This window comes from Homarus americanus, unplaced genomic scaffold (assembly GCF_018991925.1).
Source record: "Homarus americanus isolate GMGI-L3 unplaced genomic scaffold, GMGI_Hamer_2.0 scaffold55339, whole genome shotgun sequence".
Lineage (NCBI taxonomy): Eukaryota > Metazoa > Arthropoda > Malacostraca > Decapoda > Nephropidae > Homarus > Homarus americanus.
In genome coordinates this window covers 1-14,986 of record NW_024741497.1, presented here as the reverse complement: position 1 = coordinate 14,986, position 14,986 = coordinate 1, and the positions used below count along the sequence as shown (strand labels likewise).

Here is a 14,986-nt window from a genome sequence, read left to right as displayed (position 1 = left end):
TATCATGCAGCTCCACTTACCTGCGTCCCATCTCATGGCCACCATGCTAACTACTGTACAGTTCAGAGCTTTGTTTCAACATGATCGCATCTGGCCTCACTCGTGTAACGAAAGATATCATTAATAATCGTTGCATAACCTTGTGATTGCTGTGATACTTTGCCATTATTGGTGATTGGAAAACATTATTGTTAAAATTTTGCTGACCGAGGTGATCAGTGTAATGTAACTGTTTCTTTGAAAACATCATTGTTCCATCAACAAGAGTTCCCTAGCCTTGGAGGGGACATGTGATGATGACCAAGCTTGTTATTATTAATGTGGTCAGTGTTGTTAAATTTTTCCTGTATTTATTTAATTATTGAAGGATTATTATTTCTGGATTACATGTCTATATCGGACTGGCCAGGAATGTACCCCAGTGAAACCCATGTTAAAGGGCTCATAGTTTATGTTACGGTTTTCAGGAACACAACCCCCATCGTAAATTGGAAAATACCTATATATTAAGAAATGCTAAGTTATGTACTCTAAAAATTTGGAAAACAATTCCAATGCATTAATAACACTTAACTGAAAATCATTAGTTTATACCATGAAGCATGATAAAATATATACACAGTACTGTATATAGCTAACATTATTCAAAATATTTAGAAAGTGGTGTAGTCCATATCGCACTAGAGGTGCGTTTGTTAAATTTTTTCCGCTTAGGAAAGATTTGGGTGAGATCAGGTGTGGTGAGAAGAATAGTCGGAGGGAAGATCTCCTCAACCACAGGTCCGGAGTATACTTGGTTGATCATAGCAGCTGTGAGCTGAGATCCTGTAAAGGATTAAACAATAAATAACATGTTAGTATTTCCTTTTAATAATACTGTATACAGAATTGGTACACTGTATATTGACAGTATCACAAGTTGTCACATCTATATTTTTACCAAATTAAATATTTTGATATGACAATACAGTACAGTATTGCATTAAGTTATTAATATCCTATTTACTCAACTCCACTTGTCTATTCTTTAGATGTTAATTAGTTCCCATTAAAAGAGAAAGATTAGAGAAGAATCATTACTTGCATGACAACTTATATCGTTTTCCTTATTTTCCCTACTCTAAAATTATGTTATATATATATATATATATATATATATATATATATATATATATATATATATATATATATATATATATATATATATATATATATATATATATATATATATATATATATATATATATATATATACAGTGACCCCTCGTTTAACGAACACCTCGGTTAACGTAATTTCGATTAACGAACTGCCTTCCATAAGGATCTTCAATTCGGTTAACGAAAAAAAATTCGCTTAACGAACTTCTTACGAACCGACCTCAACATGTTTTCGCTTGCACTGACCGGGCAACCAGCTTTAGTATCAGTCCGCCAATACATTAATCGGTTCTAGGGCTTAAATTCCTTACTATTTTTGTAAATATCAAGAAGTTTATACTATTCAATAATTTTAAAAGTTTAATATTAAATTTTTTAGTCATTTAGCAATTATTGAACAAAATTGAAGGTAAAGTGACTAGTTTAATGGCATCCAGCCTCTTAACACAGCAAATAGGCGTTAGTCTCTCTCTGTTTTCACTGGAGGTAACATCTTGCTTGAGACTCTCTTCAACTAAACGCTTTTTTCTGTGTTTCCAAGCAAATTAATGGTCATTTTGAAATTTATTTTACATATTTACAATATATAGTGCAGTGCAGTGCAGTGTTATTTTAAAGAAAATATTCTTTATTTACAGCTAGTTTAACTTTGAAAAATACGTGTTGCCATTGTTTGAATCCAGCATGGGGCCTAAGAGATCAAGAAAAGCAATTTCAATCCAAATAAAGCAGGAAATAATAAAAAAAACACGAACAAGGCATTAAATCAAATGCGCTATGCAAAGAATATGGCATGTCGGCATCAACTGTGTCGACAATTCTTGCACAAAAAGACAAATTTAAGGAAGTGAACTTGAGAGGTAAATCTACAAGAGTGTTTAAAAGTAGATCCCTAATCGTAGAAACTGAGAGGTTACTTATCATCTGGATTAGGGAAAAACAGATGAAAGGTGATTCAGTTTCTGGTGATTTCATTTGTGAAAGAGCCAGGGAGATTTATGAACATTTAAAGACAGATCAACCTAGTTCTTCAGGAACAGAATTTGAAGATTTTCGGGCTAGCAAAGGCTGGTTCGAAAAATTTAAGAAAAGAAGTGTCATTTTAAGTGTTGTTAGGCATGGTGAAGCTGCTAGTGCTGATAAAGAAGGGGCAGCAAAGTTTTTAATTGAATTTAAAAAACTGATGGAAGAAGAAAATTATCTTCCACAGCAAGTGTTCAATGTTGACGAAACTGGGCTGTTCTGGAAAAAGATGCCCAAAAGAACATTCATCACCAAGGATGAAGCCTCTTTACCTGGGCATAAACCCATGAAAGACCGTCTCACTCTATTGCTTGGTGCCAATGCTTCAGGGGATTTCCGACTGAAGCCTATGCTTGTCTACCACTCTGAAAACCCCAGGGTGTTCAAGCAACAGAAAGTGGTAAGAACAATGCTTGGAGTTTATTGGAAGTCCAACCGTAAGGCATGGGTGACAAGACAGTTCTTTAATGAATGGGCTGTTGATGTGTTTTGCCCCTCTGTCAAGAGCTACCTAACCACCAATAAACTTCCTTTAAAGGCTCTTCTCCTCATGGATAATGCTCCTGGTCATGACCCTGACCTTGCCAGAAATTTGGAGTATAAATTTGACTTTGTGAAAGTGTTGTTTTTGCCTCCAAACACTACATCACTCATACAGCCAATGGACCAGAATGTGATCAGCAACTTCAAGAAGTTGTACATGAAGAAAATGTTTAGGAGGTGTCATCAGGCAACTTCCATTGATCCTGAACTAACACTGAAACAGTTCTGGAAGACACAATTCAACGTCCTGGAGGCTGTAAAATTGATTGTGTCATCATGGCAAGAAGTCTCCAATAGAACCCTCAATTCTTCATGGAAAGCACTGTGGCCATCAGTAGTCCATGATTTTGAGGGATTTGAGGATGACACAGAGTTGGACCAGGAGATTGTGTCCATTGGTCAGTCATTGGGTCTTGAAGTGGAGGAGAAGGATGTGGAAGAGCTTGTGATGTCTCATGAGGAGGAACTTACTCCTGATGACTTGAAGGAACTGGATGAGATGTTACGGGTAGAGGCTGACAGTGGTGAGGAGGAAATTGAAAGTGATGACCATATGTCAGCTAAACAGTTGAAAGATGTGATTTACCACTGGGAGAAGTTCAGGGAACTGGCTTCAAAGCACCCAGAAGTGGAAAAAACTGAACTAACTTTGTGTCATGTTGAGGACTCAGTGGTCTCCTTCTTTAAACATAAGTTAATGGTGAGGAGGACAGATGCCCCACAGACCACAATTGACACTTTCTTCAGTAAAAGGCAGAGGGAACAAGATGCTAGCCCTCAGCCTTCCACTTCAAGAAGGAGAGAGGATGTTCATGGTGGAGAATCTGTCAGTCCAGAGGTTCCTGACATTTTCATGGAAGGTGACTCACCTTCCAAGAAGCAGTAAAATGCTTCTCCTCCACCTCCACTTCCTTCTCTTCTCCCTTCTCCTCCTGCACCTCCCACTTCAAATGCACATCATCACCATCATCCAGGAGCCTTCTACATACACACCTCAAAGTAAGTAAATTTTTCCGCCATTTTTGTTGAAGTTAGGAAATTTTCGGTGAGCTGGAACCAATTACCCAAAAACCCATTGAAACAATGGTTTCGGTTAACGAACGTTTCGGTTAACGAACGACCTTCTGGAACGGATTGAGTTCGTTAACCGAGGGGCCACTGTATATATATATATATATATATATATATATATATATATATATATATATATATATATATATATATACACACACACCTAGACCCCGACTTACGACGGGGTTAGGGACCCAAATCCAGGTCGTAAGTCCGGCATGGTCGTAAGTCCGACAAAAATAAAAAATAAAAAATCTACAATGAAATACAGTACAGTAAAAGTAATGAATAATGATGAATGGATACAGTACAGTGAAAGTAATAAATAATAAGGAATGGATACAGTGTGACTGAGCACTTAACCTTTAATGTAGTCAGCTGAATGCACATGGGGCCCCCATAATTTTCTAATTATACATGGAGACTACATTAACTGGAAACTTTTTGGTATAGAAAATGCGTGTGTCATTTTGAAAGAAAAAAAAAATTCTGCGGCGGTCGTAAGTCCCGACGGTCGTAAGTCGGGGTCTAGGTGTGTGTGTGTATATATATATATATATATATATATATATATATATATATATATATATATATATATATATATATATATATATATATATATATATATATATATATATATATATATATATATATATATGTATATTAATTTTTTTTCCTTTTAGTTGTTCTCCATCAATATAACATTACACTGGTACTACCCAGCCATCTACATCATAAAACTTTATCCTTTTAAAAGTTTTCCCCAAATATTTGCTTAACTATTTCACGGCGGGGTTTCAGCTTAGAAAAATTGTGCTCGCTAATTTATCATTATGGCAGGATTAAAGGCAATCCCTCAAGTTTTGCCATACAGCATGGGCAATATTCTTTGTGTGAATGAGTCAGTGTACTTCATCATGTTGAAGGAGACTAACAGTATGATATGTTTATGCTGCTGCCAACTCAACCTCAGTGGAAAGGCAAGACAGTGCTAATTACCACAATTATCAGTGCATTAGAAACTTAGTTTCACTTATGTTGCTGGAAAGACATCAAACAATAGCAGATAATCCAAGATGAAAATGTAAATAAATTAATTAATCTAGAACTTGAGTCTACATCATACAAACTTTAATTGCCATTGTTTGCACTTTCAACCTGCCTTACTATGGAACAAAAATACCGAGGGAGGTTGTACAATATAACTACTGCAATGTGTCTGATACAACAATCTATAAGTATGTAACCATTACATATTCTATTCATAAAATCCCAAACAATAGGAAAAAATTAATATCCAAATTTTAAACTTACTCATAGCCCAGGGAGGAATTTTCCTCTTAGGAGCACTGTCCTCATCAGTTGAGTCATCACTCTCAATATCATTTATATCATAATTATTAATATTTTTCTTATATTTCTTGGAGTTTGGTGTAATGTCATAACTATCTTTGTTTTTCCCAGTAGAACTTGACTGAGACGGTCCAGTAGTTTTGGAAAATGTGGTATTAAGACCATTTTCCTTGTTATCACTTAAAGTGAATGTATGATTTAGTCCAGTTTCCTTGTTATCAGCTAGTGCAATCTGTAGGAAAATTACAGTGTGAGATATATAATCATAAGATGAATAAAAGCATTACAACATAATAATCAACAAAATACAATAGAGAATGCTGACAAACTAACCTGAGCACTGAAGCTACAGGTTCATGTGGAAAGTGGACATGAAGATGTTACTAAGGAGCTAAGAAATAATAAATTTGAGAAAAGGATTAGAGGAATACTGATGGAATACAGGCATAATAACACATTAAACAGAACTGAGCAAAAGATGATGTTATCTAAAGGAAGTTCTGCATTAATTACCAATTGTTAAATAATGCAGCAAAAGGAAAATAAGTACTTTAGTTTTTACCTTTTTAACTGCTGAGCTTGTCAATTTAGCTTGTTGTAACTCAGCAATGCGCTGTGCTTCAAGCAATTTAAGGTATTCTAACTCCTTTTTCTCACGGGCGATGCGTTCTACCTCAGCAATTTTTCTACAAAAGAAAATTTTTCTGATATACTACAGTTTCTTCAATAACTAATAAAGCAGAATAAATTAATCATGACTTCACTGGTGCAATTAAAAACAAAAACATCAATGGAATTTTTTTTTTTAGATTTTTTTACGTGGGTTAATTAACCTACCTGTCATATTAAATATATACCGTATATATAGTGTACTATATGTATTTGTAGTACAAGCTTAAGTCTCTCATGGTTAAACATATATGGTATTATTGTTAATAATAAGAAACATCCAATACAATATGTTGTTAAAGATTATCTAAATACAGTAGAAGTCCAAAAATCCGGACTGCTTGGGGATTGGGTCGGTCCAGATTTTCTGATTTTCCGGATTCTCAGGCAGTACTTTTAAAATTCAAATTTAAGGAGGAATAAAGAAGAGATGAACAGATACATTTTGATAGTTTATTCATTAGCAAATATAGCATGCTTCATTTATCAAAATGAGCAGTTTTAAAGAAAAAGCTGTGAATTCTAGAATTTTATTCTTTGCCTTTTTTATATCATAAATTGTAGACTTTACAATGTTGTATGTTTCCATTAGAACAGTATTGCTCACACCACGTTCTATTTTAATTATTTAAAGTTTGTCACCCAATTTCAACGTGTTCTTCTTTCTCTTCACACAACGGAGTTTATCTACTTCAGGAGCCATTATTATGGGCTCTGTAAATGGAAAGAGTAGGACTCAAAATTACATACGTTGTCACAGTTTGATTGCTCGTTTTAAAGTGGCGATCGCTTGTTGTCGCTGTGCAGCTGTGGCGCTCACGCATGCGCACATACACACAAAAGCCAGCTAAAAAAAAAAAAAAAAAAAGTTTGAGTTTTCGAAAAGTCCGGATTCTCGGGTGGTCCGGATTTCTGGCATCCGGATTTTTGGACTTTTACTGTATATTAATAGTTTTTTTTATTATTCTTAAGAGGAAATACTGAGTGTTTAACTTAGTGTGGATGTACGTACAACCACCTCAAAAAGCCTGTCTCTCCTTCCAAACGAATCAGAATCGAAACTAAACAAATAATTTAGCACCAGCTGTGATGAGATCATGCGCTACATCTACCACCGAGTATTGATTATAATGTCCCTTACATGAAGATGTTATACACATTCCCTCTAAAATTTTGTTCTGATTGTAATAGACCAAAAATATTGAGAGAGAGAGAGAGGGAGAAAATTACACTTTCTTTTTCATTGGTGTTGTTACCCTGAACCTATCTCTCTCTCTCCAGGCAAAGATGGCATGTTATTGACGTTTTCAAGGACAAAGGGCATAATTAAAATTATTCCCTTGATCATTATGACACAGAAATTTCAACATATTTTACATAGGCATCAATAATATGTTAATACCCCGGTCATTGCAAATGATGTGTCCCTAAAATTCATTGCGAATATCAGGATAATTTCTCCCATAAGAATTAATATAATTATATAATTGGTGGAGGTGTAATGTATTAAAATAAGTACAATACCATAATACAATACAAAACAACACTGCAGAAACACATTTTATTAGCCAAGCATCTTTAGCCTGCAAAAAGGTCACATTATTATACATCCATGGTATCCCTCCCAACCCCCTGGTCGGGGATAATCATATTTTTCTTTTATGGCCCAAACACCCCAAAATGACACTTGAAAATCTGCCTCGTTTAAAGGTGCTGCGAGACATTTAAATCCAGGGCTGGTGCAGTATTCCCAAACCTCTACTCGCTTCCAGTGCTGTCACAGTACTACTGGTTTGTCTTGCAGCCACATATATACATAATGATCACACACACACACACTGTAGGAGGGAGGGAGGTAGGTAGGTAGGTAGGTAGGGAGGGAGGGAGGGAGGTAGGGAGGGAGGGAGCAATGTAGGTGGAAGGCATGTGAGAGAGGGAACAGGGTGGGATGGAGGTAGCAGTATGGGAGGGAGGGAGGGAGCTAGTGTAGGAGGGAGGAAGGGGTGTGGGTGGATGTAACTATACAGTGGGACGGACTGGTAGGGGTAGGTGAAATGGAGGGAGTACTGGACGTTCCTGGAGATGAAGAGGACACCAACCCTCTCTCCTCTACTTGCTGTTTATCAGTGTTGTTTTCCTCTTGTTCAAACACATAGTCTTAGTCACTATCATTATCATCACGTTCAATATCCCTATCAATGCATGCCTCTGTCAATCTATACTCATCTTCACCCCTACCAAATAATTTAGAGTATGTCTCAACCTGATTGAGTGACCGGTTACGTTCACATGCCATGGCTATCGAGAGACTACTGTGTAGTCCCAGGGCCTTGACTGTGAGGAGAGATGGGAGGGTGGGGCCCCCTGGGGAGAGATGGGAGGGGGGGGGAACATTTACACAAACAGATTATGGTAGCTAGACTCAATTTCAAAGGTGCGGGAAAAGCAGATTTGGAAAACGTTCTAATACGTGACTGGCCAGAGATAATAATATCGGTGATCACGTAATTGAACGTTAATGACCAGTTATGGGTTAAAATAAGCATAGAATATTGATTCACCATGGGTGTAAAAAATTCACTTACTGTAAAGACACACCGACACAAATGTTGTTAATAATTACTAAACTTTGTGATTGTGTGTATAAAATGTGTGAATGAGTAGGAGGCATTACGAAAAAAATTTTGACACAGTATCGACACTACCACACAACGCAACAGATCAAAGCAGACAGAGAGAACTCTTTCGCATGGCCTGGTGTATGAATACGCAGCAAAAACAATTAACTATGCAGCCTGCTCACATAGCTTGAGCCACCAAGCACCAGAGATGACACACACCTCCAGCATGTTCCTTATTTTGCTCCTGAAAAGTTAAATATCATCATACATAGAAAACAAAACTCCATTATGAAAACACATATGGCCTCCACCCAAAAAATCCCACCAAGCACATATACAGTTGTACCCCACTTAACGCGGTCAATAGAACCCAGAGGGTCCTGCGTTAAGTGAACAACATATGGGATTAATTCCAATAGAAACCAGCCCGACCCCCAAACTCCACTTTTTGAAGACACATACCTATGTTGTAGTAAAAATAACATCTTAATTTTATGATGGTACATGCACACAATTAATACTTAAGAGAAATAGAGAAATACAGTCGCCAAGTTAATGTCCATTCAAATAATGGACTCAACTCCCTTCCCCTCTCACACTACACAGCCGGCTAACAGATGGTCGGTCGGTCCCTCCCTCCCCCCCCCACCCCCCACCAACCGTCCCAAGGAGATGTGTGGGATAACCTCAAACTAAAGTTAGGAAAATATAATTGACATTGCTGGATTCCTTGTAAGACCAGGAATATTTTGAATATAAATGTCATATATTTTGCACAAAAGATAACATAGTTACCTAGAGAAAAATTTTTATCTAAAAATTGTATGTTTAATGCAAAATATATGATGTTTATATTCAAAATGATCACCAAATTATAAGAATTCCAGCAATGTAAATTATATTCTGACCGGGTAATTTGTATGAATTTTATGAGCTAAAACAAATATCTTCAGTTAATAAAAAAAAAAATAATCTTCACGACACTATCTGTCAATCAAAGTACCCCACCTTGCCTCCCCCCCTCTTCCAACCGCGCGGTCAGTCCCAACCCTCCCCCCCACCCCCCACCAATCCTCCCTTCCAGAGTTTTTAACATTTAGTATTAAATAATACCTCAGATTAAAGTTAGGATAATATAATTGACATTGCTGGATTCCTTGTAAGACCAGGAATATTTTGAATATAAATGTCATATATTTTGGACAAAAGATACCATAGTTACCTAGAGAAAAATTTTTATCTAAAAATTGTAAGTTTAAAGCAAAATATATGATGTTTATATTCAAAATGATCACCAAATTATAAGAATTCCAGCAATGTAAATTATATTCTGGCCTGGTAATTTGTATGAATTTTATGAGCTAAAACAGGCAGTCAGGCAGGGTGGCGGGTGGGGCAAATCTAAAAATAGCGTCTCGGACACTCACCGCGTATATGTGGAAAAAATCCGCGTTAAGTGAAAGTTCAGCTTTGGCAAGGCACCGCGTATATGCGAAAACGCGTTAAGTGAAACCGCGTTAGGCGGGGTAAAACTGTATATATATATATATATATATATATATATATATATATATATATATATATATATATATATATATATATATATATATATATATATATATATATATATATATATATATATATATATATATATATATATATATATATATATATATATATATATATATATATATATATATTAAATAGTTTGTGTACCATTATAATATTACTGTACTTTCACGTACTCAAATATAGTGTAATGGTCATGATAAGAGCTAACCTGAAAACCTTAAGGATTCATATTACGCTCAAACGTCCACAAAACCTTCCGAGTCCCCCAGTGGAAACGTCCCCCGTTTTCTCTGTTTCCCCCGCCTTTGTCTATGGGAGCAGACGCTGTATGCTGGGACCTGTTGCCATCCATTCCTTTGTAATCAATTTAATTTTGCTTTCGATAGCTGAGTCAGAGCATTGTTAGTGAAGATAATAATAGAGAATGAAAATGAGTTCATAGTCTCAATTTCAACGTCAGAGGGTACCGTAAATTAATTCATTGGAATAGGAGTAGCTGGACTCCCTGGTCTGGTTTGAGTGAGGGCACGCGGGCATTTTAACCGTTAGTAAGTGCCCGTCCCTTCATCCATACAGGTATGCCATTCCACGCTGTGTTGTAATTTGCCCTTCTTTAAGTGATTTGACCCAATTAATAGTTGATTGTGCAAGTGTTACAGTAACGTAGTTGATATGCTCTGAGTAAAGTCATATTTACGTCTTTAACGTCCCCTGAAACGTGATGTTGTTGTCACCGGTTAGTAAGTGCCCGTCCCTTCATCCATACAGGTCCCTAACGCAGCCTAGGCCGTGTCTGTAGGGTGGATGTTGTATCCACTATGTCTGGGGACATGTCCGAGGTCCAGTAGGATCAGTTACCTACGTGAGACCCGGCCGTCAGACACTTCAGACCACCTATAGCCCCCATAGCTGGCTCGTCTGGCCCTAACGCTCGGTCCACGAGGTGACCCCGGACCACCAAGCCACACACCACTACCAGCCCCCATCATTGGTGGATGAGTGTCTACCTCAGTAGGGCTATATTTGTGTGGTGGAATTAACCCACTGGGATCTCCAGAGTTCGTCGGATAGTACTCCATGGTGGCTGGACCCCATGGCTGTTGCTTGAGTATCACTCCTGACGACTGAGTGTTGTAGTGGCAGTTGCTCTAGTATGTATGGTGCTAAGTGACTATCCGAGTTGTGCTATTGAGTATGTCCACCTCGTAGGGTTGGAAGTGTATTGAATATGTCCACCCAGTAATGGTGTGAGTATGTTGAGCCTGAGGGCCTAGTAATAGATTTCGTCTGTTAGTACAAACCAATTCTTTCTTCTAATTTCATATTCATGTTTAAATAAACTTTGTATTTGTATAATTGTGTATATTATTTACCTACAGTATTTACCGTTATTTCTTCCCTATTGCTTGATACTATCATTACACCTACCCACGAGCCTCCTATCGTCACGCTACCAATGGTGATATATAAGAGTAAAAGGAATTGTTACTGGCACACAGGCCCTCATAAATGGTGGCAGTAGCAGCCCTCATAAATGGTGGCAGTAGCAGCCCTCATAAATGGTGGCAGCTATGGTGATGTAATGAACATAGTATCGAGTTGGGAGGAATGACTGTGATACTGTAGTTTTAACTGAGTGATAACCATTTCTCTGTACGGGTATTTAATAATCATTCCACTGTAACTAATGAGTATTTCAGATTGCTAATGATTTTGTCCCATATTTTTCCGAGGTACAGCTTTTTGTGGTGGTTTGCAGAGAGAGTGAAATAAGTTCAAAGAAATACCTTGGAGTTAGGTTAGAAAAGTCTTGTTTAAAGTAAAAGGAAACCTGCAACAATAACTTGTAGAGTGTGAATAAGGTTCATTAATAGTGGAAGAATTTTGATATGTAACAATCTGCCCAAATTTTTTTTCTGTTGTTAACTCAGTATTACTTACAGACAGTGAATACATGTTTGGGCCGTGGCACTAGTTGTGAAATGTTTCCATCGTGGGAGTGCCCAGTGTTTTAATTCTGAGTGCTAACAGAAGCATTGCACTATATACAAAGGTTAAGTGGATGCTAATTCTGTACTTGTCATATTCTTTAGTTATGTGTTAGGTAGGATATATATTCCATTTACTTAATATCTCGGGGCATTTTACAGTTCCTACTATTAATATTCCTATGTATACGCTATAATTTTAAAGTTATTTTAACCAGGTGCTAACGGGTCATTATTTTGTGTAACGTATGTTATGTGAACTCTAATGCCAGTATACTTTCAGAATACAGTATTATATATGTGAGGACCTTATGGTGATACGGTATATGGAAAATGTTATACAAGTGTATGGACCCAGAATTGTGAGTACGGAAATTCGTGAAGTGTTCACGCAGTGTTGCACCATACTGAGTCTGTGAATGGCAAAGTGTCTAAGTGAATTTTGATGCCATAATATTATCTTTGGGGAGATTAATAATCTGAACAGTAGTTTGAATAGTTGATGCATGGAGTGTTAGTCGTATTGCAGAAAATCAGTACCAGTCCTTGGGTCTTGAGTGAGCCCTGTGCATGTATCGTATTTAAAGTGGGTTATAGTATTGATTTGTTGTAACACAATGGCAGATGCTAACGCAAATAAGGGGACCATGACGGCCAAAGCCGCTGTTGATTTAGCAACAGAAGTCCAAGCTCTTCGGGCTAAACTCGCTGAGTCTATGGATACGATAAGGAGACAACAAGCTTTGCTTGATGAACGGAGGGAAGAACCGGCTGTACCTACTCGTCCTGCCGTGGTTCCACTTTTGGCCCCCCCTGCCATGGTTCCACTTGTACCTCCTCCGGCCGTGGTTCCACTTGTACCTCCTCCTGCCATGGTTCCACTTGTACCTCCTCCTGCCGTGGTTCCACTTTTGCCCCCTACTAACGATATACCCAGCCGACCTCCTGGTCCCCATTACCACCAATACGTTCCGAGGCTGTCCTTGGACGACCTCGTTGGTCTTAACACAGACAGCATCTTAACTAAATTCTGTAAGAGAGTAGAATATTGCGCAGTTAGCTCACGGGATAGATGGTATGTAGCTACCGACCGCATGGACCAGCAGATTGAAGACATGGTCCAAGTAGAACTCGGCACCGATGAGGAAAAGGACTGAAGATGATCCTCGGCGCTTTTTGGGCCAAGTTAAATCAGTTCTCACAACCATTTTCCGCCGGTATGGGCCCAGGGAAGGTGAAGAACAAACTTTGAAAGATAAATTGTACCAGAAACTGCCAGAACAGTTGAAAGAGGAGTTGATATCCTATTATTCCCCTTGTTGTCCAGTAGACACGATGGCTGAACAATTGGAGAAACTCCGACATATCTATCTGCGAAGTAACAGAACTGGGTATCCTGGTATCCGCCCAGTTCACAAGCAGGCGACCCAAGAACTTCCCATAAGTGAAAGAGCCAGTCGGGCCGAAGGTAACGTAACAGGAGGAGCTTGGGGTACCAGTAGTGAGCGAGATCAACACGCGGTAGCCTTATTTGAAAGTCCTCGTAAAAGGTTAGTTGGAAAGCGACAGGGACCTTACTGTCCATATTGCCGAACACCGAATCATGATACTTCTACTTGCCCCTTAAATCCACCCCCACGTTCATGTTGGGATTGCTTGGAAGTAGGATGTCGGAGAAACAGTCAACGCTGCCCTGGACGCGCCAACCGTCGGCACTATCCAAAATATTGACATAAGCGGGTTCCTTCCAATGTGTCTCCTTGCATTTGGTTTACTGTAAATGAACGTATCTGTCTTGCTTTAATAGATACAGGTAGTGAAGCCACCTTAATTCAGGAGAGCCTAGTAAAAACTTTGAATTTGCAACCCATCAAACCTTGTAAAGATAGATACCAGGGTGTTACGGGAGATGAGTTAAAAATTAAAGGTAAAGTAGTCATAACAGTACAAGTAACACCCCAGTTGCAAGTCAGACACCATGCTATTGTGGTGGATGATAAATACTTTAATGCAGAATTGCTATTCGGAGCAGATCTCCTTGGTAGATTTAGAGTAACCTGGGAACGTAAAAGGAAACTTTTCATTTGGGCAGGCCAGTCACATGAATATGGGAAAGTAGTAATGAGAGATCACATGCAAGGAATCAAATGCGTCAATAGATTGTCATTAAAGCCCGATGTACCTTGTCCACCACAGTTGAAGAGTCTCCATATTGATAGGAAGACTATTGTACGAGGCCACCATGCACCGATCTTATCCATCAAGGTGAAAGTAGAGATAGGTCAAATTCTGAGCATACGATTCACGCATAAAAGTTTCAACCAACAACCAGAGATATGTGTTAGAGTACAGCCAGATTCACGTATATATTTGCCAGTAAGTAATTGTACCGATAAATCAGTGTATTTGAGAGTTGGCACTGTCATTGGCGAATATGAGTTAATCCCAGAGGAGATAATCTCGTATGTTGACACTAAGGGAAATCACCTGGGACATATTCAACAGGTCTATGACAAATTGTGTAAAGTAAAGTCTTCAACTGAATTCTCCCTTTGTGCACCTCATCACCTAGCCATTCAAACAGAAGGGGAGAGGAGATCGTCAAACCAAGTAAAAGTAAATGTAGGTGCTGATCAGAGAGTACCCTCCTCTGACTGTGTAATTTGTGCCGGAATTCCCAACGATACAGTAAAGAAGGTAAGACATGTCCAAGAGATTTCCAACAGTATGATACCGGAATGTGACGAAGTAAAAGGCGGAACCACTAGACAAGAGAAGTTGAATGAGTTAATTAGAAACCAACCGTGGAACCATCTAGACCGAGAAATGCGTAAACGTTTGCGGAAAGTAATTCTAGCTCATGATTCCTTATTTGTTTTAGGACCACATGAAATTGGGTCAATTGCTGGTATACCCGCTAACATTCAGCTCGCCAACCACAATCCTGTCCGAGGACCACAGTATAGACACCCAGAGAAAGCAAAAGAG

General features: G+C 38.2%; 1 long non-coding RNA gene across 1 annotated transcript; it reads right to left on the bottom strand.

Annotated features, from left to right (window-relative positions):
- Window positions 1–433: 433 nt before the first annotated feature.
- On the bottom strand, window positions 434–5,868 carry LOC121875923. The gene is made up of 3 exons (XR_006090695.1): window positions 5,711–5,868; window positions 5,110–5,380; window positions 434–825 (listed from the first exon to the last, which is right to left on the bottom strand). It is a non-coding gene; the product is annotated as an uncharacterized LOC121875923 (long non-coding RNA).
- Between the last annotated feature and the right edge of the window lie 9,118 nt (window positions 5,869–14,986).